Here is a 13,428-nt window from a genome sequence, read left to right as displayed (position 1 = left end):
GCTCAATGGCTCCAGTTCTGCTTGCAGAACAGCCAGGGGATACATGGGGAGAGTCTGTCTGTTTCCCAACCTTAGTAGCCACCATCAGCAATGACCCAACAAACGATCTCCTGCAATGCCCATCTCCACAACAAGTCTCTTTGCAATTGCAGACAGCAGTGGAAGGCTGGAGACATGGTGTGAAGCACCAGGTCGGTCAAGAAGCAGCACAGATCAATTCTACACATTTCAGCTTACAGTCCGTTGGCCACGCTCCCCAGCATGGTCAATCACAACCTGTCAGTGGACAAGAGACCTCACTACTCTGCCACAGCTGTATCCAGCAAAGATAAAAAAAGGGTTATTATTCCTGAGGGAAGCGCCCCATTCCTTTCTCTTTTGGCACTGTGAAGTGCTATCATACAATCAATGAGCGATTTCTGTTCTGGTTTCTCCCACAGTTGCCTCCATACAACCCCTTAAGGAAACTGAACAGAGAGACCATCACAGAAATGCCCCAGTAAGTCCCATTTATACTGGGAAAGCTGGAGAATGACATGTCTGAAGACCAGAATCAGACTTGTTGCCCTCTCTGTGTGTTTCATATCCAGGTGCCATGTCTGGAGACACGCACAAGAGCGCAAGGCATCTGAAAGACCTTAGCTCCACACACACTTCATTCTGGCCAGCTGAGATTTGGATTTTCCCCATCCATCAGCAACAGGAGGACAATATGGAGCCCTTGCAATGCCAGCCCCGGGGCAGCAAAGCCATCGTGCTCACTGTCACCTTCAGCACCTTGATGTGCAGGTCAGCCACTGGGAGAGGTCTGCAGTGCTCTGGTCCCGAGGTTTTGGGGGAAGATGCTCAATGCTACACCGCTGTCACATCCCCAGCACTCCTTCTCCCTTTCAGGATCCTGCCTGCTGCCTCCCAGGGGAAAAAGAGGAGGAAGGAGGCATTACACAATATGTTTTTGTTGCATTGATGAATTCCCTGTGCCAGCTGGAACAGACTGCTCATAAACGCAGCTTTCTGGAGGGGTTTCAAGAGTGTTACATTCTTAGATCATTGTCTCTCCTCCCTGGAACAATGAGGGCAGGAATGAGCTGCTCCAGAAATGCTACGAGGAGATTTCTATGGGATAGGGATTGCTTAGGGAGACAAAGGGAATTTCCCCCAACTGCTTTAGGCTGCAGCCCGGATAGCTTACGAAGGCAGCTCAGTGGGAAACAGGAATGCTGTTCTCAGTGCTCTGCAGAGAACTGCGAAGGTCAGCTTCTTCCAACTCCCCCAGAAAGGCAGAACAATTATCCACCAATTATAGGGTGGAAAATGAGATGCGGGAAGGCAGCGTGCTGTGCCCCAGGCTGCAGCTGTTCAGTCTGAGATATGCTGAAGGATCTTCTGGCCTTGGGTTTCAGCCTTGGCACGCTCTGCAAGTCCCTTACCACTGCACTTAAGAAAGCCTGTCATGCTGGGAAATTAAAATTGGAAGGCCGATGCAAAGCTCCTAGCCAAGCTTTCTAACCAAATGAGGTGGATGGAGCTCTTAATCCTAGTAAGCCCATACCCATCCCATGAGATCAGCAGCTGGTTAGGCTGTCCTGTCTCTCTCCCCACACTGGTAATTCCAGCCAAAGCTTTGGTGGCTCTGGCATTTGGCTTGCCAATGGTGAGCTCTTGATTCTCAGCATGGTTCCTGGCATGGTTTTGTCCTGTCAGTGGGCAGATATGGCTTAGGAAGTGACGTGAGCTAGGGAACAACCCTGGGAAGTGATTTGGGTGCAGCCACCTGTTGGGGGGTAGGAAAGTTGAACTGTATGAACCTGTTTGGCCTCATGGACAGAGGAGGGACCCTGGTACGGTTCAGTTGCAACATCTTCATGAAGAAACACAACCAAAATGGAGTGCAATCAACCTTTCTCATAATGCAGCAATCACTAATGACTCATAAGACTTGCAAAAGGAATTTCTTAATACACTTTCAAGCCAAGGTTGCGGAGACAAGTTCTGCTTGATGCACGATATACACAGCTCCCACTGGGCTTTGATTCCCTCCAGGCAAACATGGGATTGATCCACATGTTCTCCTCCTGTTTCCTAGAGATGTGCTCCAAGTGCTGCTTCTCAGGCTGATGTTGAGCTCCATTCAGTTTTAGGAAGAGACACCACATCCTCACCAGACCCAAGCAGGTATAGTTTGGAAGGGACCTTAAAGATCACCTAGCTCCAACCCCTTGTCAATCACCCTTATTTTTCATGCACAACAGGCAGTCTCATGGACGTAAAGGCACTTAATTTCACCAGACAGTCCCAAGCCTTCTTCTTCCCCCACTGCTGGCTGCTCTTCTCCTTCCCAAATGTTATGCATAGAGGCTTGGGACAAGTCCAGCCTATGAAAACTGAGGCAAAAAAAAAAAAAGGCTCTCAGCTCAGCCAGCACTCAGCTATCCCCTATTTAGAAGCAAACTCACATTTTCCCTGAAGTACGCTATTAAAATTGTAAGCCCACTTCTTATTATGCTTAGCATCCCTGTCCAGGCTTTGCTCCAGCTGGTCTTTTTCTCTCCTGTTTTCTTTCCTTAAGTACCCAAGCAACGCCTTTGCACTCTTCTTTCATTTTTCCTCCTTATTTCCATTTCTTGTATGCTCCCTTTTAGCAGCTCAGTTCACCAAGAAGCGTGTTAATTAGCTAAGCAGGCTTTGTGCTGAAATTCCTCATTTTCATGTGCAAAGGCAGCATTTGTTTCCAAATTCTGAATAAGTTTTCTCTAAAAAAAAAAAAAAAAATCAACCGGGTGTCTTGGACACCTCCTTCCTCATAGCAACCTCCCTGCTGAAATCAACTCTCCTGAGGTTCAGAGTGCTAAATCCAGGTCTTTTCTTCCCAAACCTCTCTCCAGACACAATCCCAGCCATCTCCAGCCATCTCATACCAAGCTGCCATCTCTGACCACAACTGCCCCCTCCAGGTCAAGCAGATTGGTGGGGACATGGATTGGAGATACCTGGGAACATCAGATGGGCTTTATGCTTTCAAGGGAGGAGAAGATCCCTGCAGGTAGATGATCAGACACCCTGATGGTGATGGTTTTCCTTTCCTAGAAAACTGGGTTAGAAATAAGGCCAGTTCTGCTCTCTCTGGAACTGGCCTGGATCCCTTCCAGATGCCAATCTCCTTTGCTAACTGCTCTCCACCTTCTCTACCTTCTCTCCCATACAACGACCCATGTATGACGATATCCCAGATGTATACTTGGCTTTATTTTTGTTTTTGTTTTTTTTGCCTGGTCTAACCACATGAGTTAAGTCCTAAGTGGGTTCCCCTCTATGCTCCCCATGGAGCAGCACCAATTCTAATGCATAGGAGGGGGATGTTCAGGGGTAGGAACGAGGGACAGGGACAGAAATCCTCCTCTCTGCTATGTTGTGTCTAAGCAGCAACCCTGGCCAAGGACTTCTGTCCTGTGAACAGCACAGGGGGGTGCTTTTGTCCTTTTATTGCTGGTGGGAGGGTCAAGCCTGGCCATGAAGATCACAGCCCATAGGAAATAAAGCTTCTGAGTGAGTTCAAGGCCGGCAGATCTGCGTGATCCCAGCCTTCTAAGTTCAGTTTGTTTGCTTTCAGAGGGGCTCCTCCTCTGCCTCTTTGCTTTCCTTTCACTGCTCAGCGGCCACAGGGCTTTGATCACCTGCAGCCTGTTAATTACCATGTGCCACTCTCCCCATGGAATGCGAAAGAAGAAAGGTCCTCTTTTAGCTTCCCCCCAGGGACACTTTTTTTGGTGTGTGTTTACGGGCCTCCAGTTTCCTCGCAGAGCAGCTCTGCCCCATCGCCTTGTGCATCCCCCTTTGCACAAAGCCCTCTTTGTGCTCATGCTGGGATGGAGCCAGCCCAGGCTTCAAGCACATGCTTATCTTCAAGCAGAAGCAGCAACACCGGCTTCAGCAGGAGCTGGAAACAAGGCATCATTGCATCAGCCCCAGATGCTCCATGGGGTGCTCATGAATTGCCCTTCCCCAAACACACGCTGCACCCATGGGTGTGCTTGGCCGTGTTCCTCCTTGCAAAAATCAGAGCCAAGGAAGGGGGAAAATCATGCTGTGGGGTGAGAGGAAATCCCAGCATACAGTAAGCTGAAATTTGGGGGATTCGGGTTTGCTTGCTGCCTGTGTGTTTAATGCAGAGCCCATGCAAAGCGTTGCCCCTTTTCCATGCATTCCCAGTGTGAGATTCCTGGGGGCTCATCCTAGTCTCCCAGGGCAATGGGAAAGGGGCAGGGGGAGGCAGCAGCAGGATGCCAGCATCACACTCATCGTGTCTGGGTACAGAGAGGGGTATTCACAGAGGAGGCTGTTATCCTCCTGTCTGAGTCGAGAGGGAGATAGAGGGATTCTAGAGTGCCCTTCACTTCTCATTTTGTTACGGTATGGGGAACACCCTGATCTGTAAGCACAAGCAGTTTCTCTGGCTGCTTGTCACAGCTTGTGCCAGCTCACGTGGGTGCTGGGTTGCTCCCTGCGAGCAAAATCTGGGATGGAAACAACAAACGTGGGGAGTGGAGAGACGTGGCAGACAAAGGCAGGGGAGGGGAGGGAGCAGGATGGATGGCTGCGAGGCTGAGAGGGTTGCCATGGATTTCGTGTTCATCGGCCCCCTTCACTGCCTGCAAGAAAAAGGAGGGAGGATTTGGGGCTTGGAGGATCTGTGCTTGTATCTGCATGGCTGTGCCAAAGCTCTCAGTTAACAACCAGATCTTGCTAAGCCAGAAATAGGGCAGGGTTTGAAGACAGCAAGGATGGAGCATTAGCAAAGCCACCTCTGTAATTCAAGTGTGATGCTAGCTTCCCCAGAATGCAGCTGCCTTGGGCAACCAAGGTGAGGGGCTTAGAAACACTGAAAGGTTGAGTTGGAGGGGACCTTAAAACCCATCCAGTCCCAACCTTGCCACGGGTTGGGTGCCCCCACCTGCTCTGGCTGCCCAGGGCCCATCCATGGCCTTGGGCACCTTCAGGGATGGGGCACCCACAGCTCTGGGCAGCAGTGCCAGGGCCTCATTGCCCTCTGAGTAAGGGATTTCTTCCTGATACCAAACCTAAATCTCCTCTCTTTTACTTTAAAGCTATTACCCCTAGTCCTGTCTCTATCTGCCCATGCAAATAGTCAGACTCCTCAAGTATTGGAAGAATGCTCACTGCAATACACAAGGAATCAGAGCCATCATCAAGCATTCAGAGAGGCAGCTGCACGTCAGAAAGTTGGGGTTTTGAGGGCTCCACACGCTTATATGAAGGGATTGTAATTTATTAATGTGACTGTCAGAACTCATTAATTAGCCTCAGACATGTGAAGAGATCTCAGGCTTGGGATCAGCATCTGGGATGTGAACTGTGGTGTCTGCATATGCCACGTGCTGTGTGCACATATTTGCATTCTGTGGGTGTGCACACACCCATAAGTCCTGGCACTGGTAGCACCTCCCCAAACGAGAGCCACTGTCAGAGGTTGGCTCCTTGGGGCACGTTTCCTTCCCCAGCCCCCTGCCCTATGCATCAGTCTCCCAACCCCCTCCTTGCATCGTTCTCCATCTCCTCTCCCACAGCTTCCTCCAACACCACTCTTCTCCAAAATGCCCTCAGCTGCAGGAGTGAGATGCAATGACAAGATAAGGATGAAATGGATGCAGATCTTCCTTCAAGGCCAGGCTGGATGTGACTCTGGGCAGCCTGGTCTACTGGTTGATGACCCTGCATGTGGCAGGGGGGTTGAAACTGGATGATCATTGTGGTCCTTTTCAACCCAGGCCATTCTATGATTCCTCCTTCCCGTCCCCTTCGATGGATGGATGATGGTACCACTACCACAGAGAGCTCTGCTTGAGCAGCCTTACCATTCCTCTGTATCCCAAACGTTCAGCTATTTGTCTTCCTTTGCAACATCTCTTTGTAGAAATAAGAGGATAGGACAGCTGATCCGTCCTCCATATCAGTGCAATTCTCATTAACAAGAGAGAACATCACTGGAGAAGAAATAAATACAAACTCTGCTGGTCCTGCTTTGCTGTTTAATGATGTTTTCAGTTGTTTTCATTGCTTGGTTGTCAGTGCTTGTTCAACACTAGCTGCATTCAAGAGGATGCTGCAAAATGTAGAGCTTGTGAGCATGGATGCTGGGCTTAGATCCTGAGTTGAAGGGATCTCTATATTTCTTAAAACCACACCAAAAGATTTCTCCCATTAGATTTCTCTAACCCCCCCCCCTGGAATCTCCATACCCCTTGTGCTCTGCAGCTCTCTTGTTATGGGGGAGGATGCAGCAACCCAACTTCCAGCTCAAAACCAACCAGTGCTGACCCTCCTCCTGCCCCAGCCTCCCCTTGCTCAAGCAGGAAGGTTGGAATTGCAATCCAAGGCAAAACTGGGCTAATTCAGCATGGAAAGGTCTTTGTCTCCCCATTGCTCACTTCTCAAGGGAACAGCGTGCTCCTTCCCCATCCCTGCTCGGTGCCAGCCTTCTCCATTCGTATTCTGAGCTCATTTGCTGCAGTGGGAGCTGTCTGGATGGTGATGTAATCAGAAACACAGGTCTCCAAATCAATTCCTGACCTTCTGCTGCTCCACAAATTGCATGCTGGGTGCAGGAAGGGGAAGCCTCAGCCTCATTTGCAGCCACTCTGCTTCCCCAGGGCAGAGCTGGGATTTTTTTGGTGGATTGAATTAATCATGCCATATCAAATATTCCTGTTTGTCCTGCCCTCTTGGCATCAGTTGCAGTTTGGGGGATCCTTTATTTAATTTATTCTAAGATACTTAAGAATGACTTTGAGTGCTTGTTCCTCTCTCATCCACCCCTTCTTCCTTCCCAATATCTTTTGAACTCTGATCCCTGTCCAGTTTGACAGATCTGTGGCTCTCAAAGATGTCACATTCCCACAACCATTCCTCAAGTGTTCCTCCATCAGCTTTTTATCCAGCAGTGGACGTGCTTGAGGCCTGTCCATACCACTACTCCAAGCATGACGTGTCAAATAAACACATAAATATGGAGAGATTTAATATTTCATTTGTAAGGAGGGGAATTTTGCTTGGGTTTCAGTATTTGTTTTAGCTCTCCTAGGGTTTTACCTTCAGCTTGTCGCTGGATATCAGAGCATCCCCAAACAAACCTGCTCTTGGCTGGCATTTCTCTGAGCCCTCAGATAAAAGGTCAGCTTTTTGAGGAAGGTTTGGGGATTTCATTATTTCCATTTCTCTTGAATCCCTTTGGATGAGGGCTTGTGGGACGGTATGGGTGGCTGTTCATCCCCTGGGAAGAGCACAGAGGCTGCAAACACCACAAAAGGATCCCTGAAGCTTAACCCAAATCCCATTCCCATCAACTCTTCACAAGGGTAGATAACAGCAGGATAAGGGAAAATGGTTTTCCCTTGTGGAATGTTGAGCCAGGGAAGATTTAGGTTGGATGTCAGGGGGAAGTTCTTTCCTATGAGAGTGGTGAGGTGCTGGAACAGCTGCTCAGAGAGGCTGTGGATGCCCCGTCCGTACCTGGAGGTGTTCAAGGCCAGGTTGGATGGGGCCCTGGGCAGCCTGGGCTGCTATGAAATGTGGAGGTTGGTGGCCCTGCCTGCAGTGGAGATGTTGGAGCTTCACAATCTTTGAAGTCCCTTCCAACCCAGGTCATTCTGCTGTTCTGTGATCCCCCTGTGCTGGGAATTCTTTGTCTCATCAGTGTTATTGCACTTGGAGCTGTGGATATGCCAACTCTTGGCCTCACTGTGAGCTGTGCAGAAGCAGTGCCTGGCTGCTGTGTCCCTTCTGCAGAGCGTATCAATCAGTTTGGGCACTGCCACCCTCATTCTTCCTTCAATGCCAGTAGAAAAGCAGCCCCAGCCAGCAACCAGGCTTGCTAAACAATTGCAAGAACCAAGTATCTCCAAGACCTGTACCCCTAAATCAGACAGGGTTGTGATTTGCCAACACATTTCAAGGTAACTAACCTTGCAGACCAGCAAGTGGTATAGGTTTCACATGGCTGCACAAGCTTCCTTCTTTAGGAAACACAGCAAACCAGCATTTCAGAGCCTGGAGTTGGCTGTTGGCTGTAGTGTGGTTTCATTTCTTCCAAATGTTGCTATGTAAACATTAATCAGGCCAAATTATTCAAATCACAACTGTCGAGTATGGAAGTAGCATTAATGAGGATGAAAAGGGAACAGATTGGTAGAGCAGAAAGTGTCCTTTGGCTGAAGGTTGGTGGCTCCCATCCAACACATGTAACTCTCACCTCTTGCTCTCCCATAGCCCTTGGAAATGCCTCTTCTTAGGAGGGAGCATTGGGCCAGGCTGTCCAGCCCCAAGTTTCTGGCTGTCTAAATACAAGGGGATATTTCCCCCTTCTATGGAGACTATAAGTACCTTGGGGTCCTGCTCAATCCTGAGATGTCCCAAAGAATGGAAGGCCTTTGTCCACCTCTGCTGCCTTGTTTGCACATGGTGCAAGATCATCTTGGAGGTGTTCATGGCACAGTTGGACACAGTCCCAAGTGGATTTAGTCAGTGCTGAGTGGGATGTAGGACTAGATGAGCTTCCAACATGCATTATTCCATGATTTAAGATTGATGTTGGGATCTGTATTAACAACCAAACCAAATGAGGATGCCCCGGAGGCTGTTCTGGTTCAGCACACCGGAGACATTTTCAAAAAGCAAAGCAGGTTATGTGCAGAAAGAGCAAGATAGGCTCTGCACAGAGTCACATCAGCACTGTCCCATGGAAAGCTGCTGGTCTGCAGTGAAAATCAGCCAGAAATCACCTGCATCCATTGTAACTACAACCATGACCATGATCATGACTATGACTACGTGTTCAAGAAGTGTTTAGATGTGGTACTAAGGGATGTGGCTCATTGGGGGCAATGTTTGTGGTAGGTGGACAGTTGGACTGGATGATCTCGAAGGTCTTTTCCAGCTTTGGTGATTCTATGGCTCTATGATTCTGTGACATCCAACTATAGCATAGGCTACAGCAGGAAACCATCAAGTCAGCTCCTGAAGCTGCTGTTTAAACAACCTGGAAAATATCCCAGACATTAAATACTTGGAGCTATTAGAATAAGGTCAAAATAAGAAAAAAAGCTATTTGTGAAAGGAAGGAATGAATCCATCCATCTTCAGGCTTCAAGAAGAGCTATTTTAAAACTTCTAATGGGATTTATTTTGAATTTGGCCAGAGCACCATCAAACACTTCATCTGTGGTGGTTGAGTTTCCCTCTTTCCTCTGCTGGCAGCCCCAGAAATGTGGAAAATATGGGTGCTTCACTTTGTGGCCCTGCTCCTTTCTTTTCTGAGGTATGAAAGTGTCCTTTTATTCTCACTGCACCCAAAGCAGCAGCAGCTCCCAGAGACAGAGTCAGTGCATGTGATCAGATGCTAGAGGAACGTGTCTCAAAGACTTATTTCTACCATTTTCTACCCAAGCCCAATTCAATTTGGAAAGTGCAACTGTAGGAGGCTTTGCTGTGGTATGCTGCTGCTGCCAAAAGTCGACATGGAGCTGATAGGAGACCAGATAACTTCACCAAAGTGACACTCCGTGTTGGTAAATGAGTGCACAGAAACCACAGCCAGGAAGATCTAAAGGCACAGATGAGTCTACAAGAGTACTTGGAGTAACAGAATCATGCAGGTTGAAAAAAACCTCTCAGATCTCCAGGCCCAACCCCAGCCCACCCCACCATGCCCACTGTGTCCCTCAGTGTCACATCCCCACGGTTCTGGACCACCTCCATGGACGGTGACCCCACCACCTCCTGGGCAGCTGTGCCACTGCATCACTGCTCTTTTGGAGAAGAAATGTTCCCTAACATCCAACCTGAACCTCCCCTGGCTCAACTTAAGGTCATTATCTCTCACCCTAAAAATCACAGGGGCTGGAAGGGACTTCTCAGTCCTTCTGATCTCACCTTTCTCAAGCAGGACCACCCCCAGCATGGTGCCCAGGACCATGTCCAGGTGACTTCTGAAGATCTCCAAGGAGGTGATCCCATAGCCTCTCTGATCCCTGTGCCAGTGCTTCACCACCTAAGCATTCCCATCAGCTGTCCCTTGCCCTGGGTGAGAGCCAGGTGCACCCCACAGCATCCACCACAGAAAACAAAGGGATCTCAAAACTCACTGTAAGGACCTGCAGTCCTCAGGGACACGCTGGGAAGGCCTTCTCATGAGTTATGGAGTGGTGCTAAGGTCAGAAGAGGGCCCTACTTCCAAATGAACTGATTTGAGGAGGGACTTCTGGCTCACTGATCCCAGTCTGACATAAATGAGGACTGGCACAAATCATAGAATTGTTTGTGTTGGAAGGGATCTTTGCAGGCCATCTGGTACAACTCCCTGCAAGAACAGGGACATCTATAACTCTAACAGGTGCTCACAGCCCTGTCCAGCCTGACCTTGGGTGTCTACAGGGACAGTGAAGGTACTTACCTGATCAGGAATACACCTCATCCACCACAATGTCAGCACTGTCCCAAAAAACTCAAACTTTGACCAAATGAAATCAGACAGAAAGCAAAGAGGAAGGCCTGCTGTTCTCCATCGTGAGATGTGTCCTAGGCTAAGTCCTAGGCTAGCCAGCACTTGGACCTGACAGAAGCAATTCCTTCCTTCAGAGCCCATACAGTCAAATAGTAGGGAAGAAGTCATCTTCCTCAGTCTCTCCACCAATCCCTTTTCCTTCCAGACTTGAGGGAGAAATCCCCAGTCGTGTAAGCATTGGGACAAAACTGTGCAAGGGAACGTGATGACCCAGTGGAGATGGCCATGGTCCAGCGAATAGGTCCATCCCTTGTCCCTGTTTCATCTGAACAAACGTAGCCAACAAAACCCACTTCAGCCTGCCTTGCATGAAGCTTTACATGAGATTGATATAGAACTTCACCTCGTACTAACCCTATGTTCTTTCCAGAAGACATGGAAGGGACCCAGAGTTCCTCAGAGGCCAGGATACAGTTCATTAGTGTGTAATTACATGAGCAATTACAGCAGAAAAGCTGAAATAAACCTAAACAGAAGGGCCAGCCTCAGCCACAAGCTCCTACATCATATCCCTGTCATTGTGCAGCACTTTCGAGATGCAAAGAAAAGTCTGATGGCTCCAGGAAGTGTAATTAGCTTGCAGTGATGAGTGGAAGACTGGGAGCAATATTACTGCAGCATATATCAACTTTTAAATGAGTCCTGTTTATTTATAACAGGCTCCCATGACCCGTACTCTGAACTCAAACTTCCTCTCTTTGCTTTCTTATCCACTCATCTCTGAATTTTCACATTGCTGGGAGAAAGGGAAGGCCAGGCTGCTGGTTAGCAAGCCTCTACAGCCCTTAGGAAATGCAGATTTAATGAAGCTGGAAGGGACCTTGAGAGGATGTTCAGTTCATTTTCCTGTCCCATGAGAGGAGAAACAATACCCAAAATCAGTGCTGATAGTCTCATCCAGTATCCCACCTTCACCATGTGTGTCACCTCACCATCACCTATGCCCTGGGTTTTTTCTGCCATGATCCCCTTTGTCCCTTCTCCGTCCCATAGCTCTGTGTGACCCTGTTCAGTTCCTTATCTTTGCCATTTCAGCCTGGGATGATGTCCATGGCATAGAGAGGTTGGTAGCAGGTCCTTCATCTCTCTCCTGGTGCTGTCCACTGGAAAACCATTCTTTCCCAAACAGACCCATTTTCATAGTCCACAAACATGTGTAACAGGGTGTTTTGGAATCAGTGCTACTCATCCTGGCCAACCTCATACCCATAGCTGAGTAAGTAACAGGGTGCAGAGCAAATACACAGCTCTGAGCCCACATGTAGCTTTACACAGGCTCTGGTACTGCATTTCCCACACAACTGCAACTAAGAGAACTGATGGATTTCTCAAACAAAGGGACAATTTTCTACCCAAGCCCAATTCAATTTGGAAAGTGCTTCACCTGAACTGTGGGATGCCTTGCTGTGATAGGTTGCTGTTGCTAGAAGTTGACACGGAGCTGATGGGCTGCAGGCAAGAGTGGACCTCAGCACATCGTTCCCACCTTGCAGTGGCCAAGCTGACCCCAACACCAGCCTTTCTCCAAGGCACAGCGTGTTCCACTATGCTGTGGCCTTGTATCCAAGTGTCTTTGGGGTTGAAAACTGCCAACTCTTTGGCATATGAGGAAAGGTTTGCAGGAAGGCTGTGCCATGCTTGGCTGGGCTGGAAGAAGAGGTTGGAGCCCTTGTGGTCAGTCTCACAGCTGACAAGTAACACTTTTCTCCCATCTTCCTGATGGTTCTTCCCACTGGTTCAAGGAAAGGAGACTCTCAAGCAGACCCTGGCCAAGCTATTGCTGCAAACTCTTCCCAGAAACCCAGCCAAGAGCTACAGTGCAAAATATCTTCTTCAGCAGCATCCCTGCTTCTTGTGGCATCCCACAGTGGGGGTTCCCTTGCTCTCCAGTGAGAGATTCCCATCCCCAGCCCACTCAGGTCTGTGGCATTCATACAGAAAGCTCTCTGCATGGCTCAAAAGAGAGGGCAAAGCAGGGGAGACCAGTGGGACTGTACTGCTTTCTGCTCAGCCTCTCTTTTTAAATGAAACATCTCCAGCCTAACTCTGAAGCCCCTGAATGAGGGATGAGGCAGACGAGGTGGTTTGGAGGAACCACTATTTGCTGCAGCTCAGATTTTCAGGGAGGAATACCATGAAATCACAGAATCACTGGATATTTGGGTTGGCAGAGAACTTAGGGCCCAACCATCCCCAACCTTGCCATAGGTAGGGACACCTCCCACAGCCCAGGCTGCCCCAAACCCCATCCATAGCACTGCAGGGATGGGACACCCACAGCACTCTGGGCAATATCAAAGGATAACATAACGAAGACCCTTCGCCTTCTCCCAGCTCCTTTCACGGCCTCCACTCTGTACAATCTGGGTTGAAGACCCCTTGGACAGCCCCAGAATCCTTTCCTCACCAGCCTATAACAAGGGCAGCCAATGCCAAACCACACCATGTGCTCAAAGCCATCCTGACCCTCCCCTGATGTCCCCCCCTCCCGAAGCCCATCCATCCTTCCCTCCATTCCCTCAGCTCAAGCCAGAGAAAAGCCACAGAAAGAGAAAGAAAATGCATTCCCAGCTCCAGCCCATGGGGAAAAAGCCTGGGGAGCTAATTATAACCCAATGCATCGGTGCTGTTAATAATTCAAGAAGCTCTCAAACTGAGCTGGAGATGAGGCAGAGGATGGATCTTTTTGGATGCCAAAGCACCCAACGCTTCTCTGTCCCCAGGGTGAGGGTGTCTGAGTGGTGGGAGGAACACGGGACACAATGCTGTAGCCCACACATTTCAAGAGGTAGAGGTCAGGCTCCCCATCCTTTCTCCTGCTTCACCAACAAAGCTGGTAGGGTTCTGCTCCT

The sequence above is a fragment of the Phasianus colchicus genome, chromosome 2 (genome assembly GCF_987193195.1).
Source record: "Phasianus colchicus chromosome 2, bPhaCol1.hap1.1, whole genome shotgun sequence".
Classification (NCBI taxonomy): Eukaryota; Metazoa; Chordata; class Aves; order Galliformes; family Phasianidae; genus Phasianus; species Phasianus colchicus.
The sequence above is the reverse complement of the archived record's forward strand: the minus strand, read 5'-3'. Positions refer to the sequence as shown.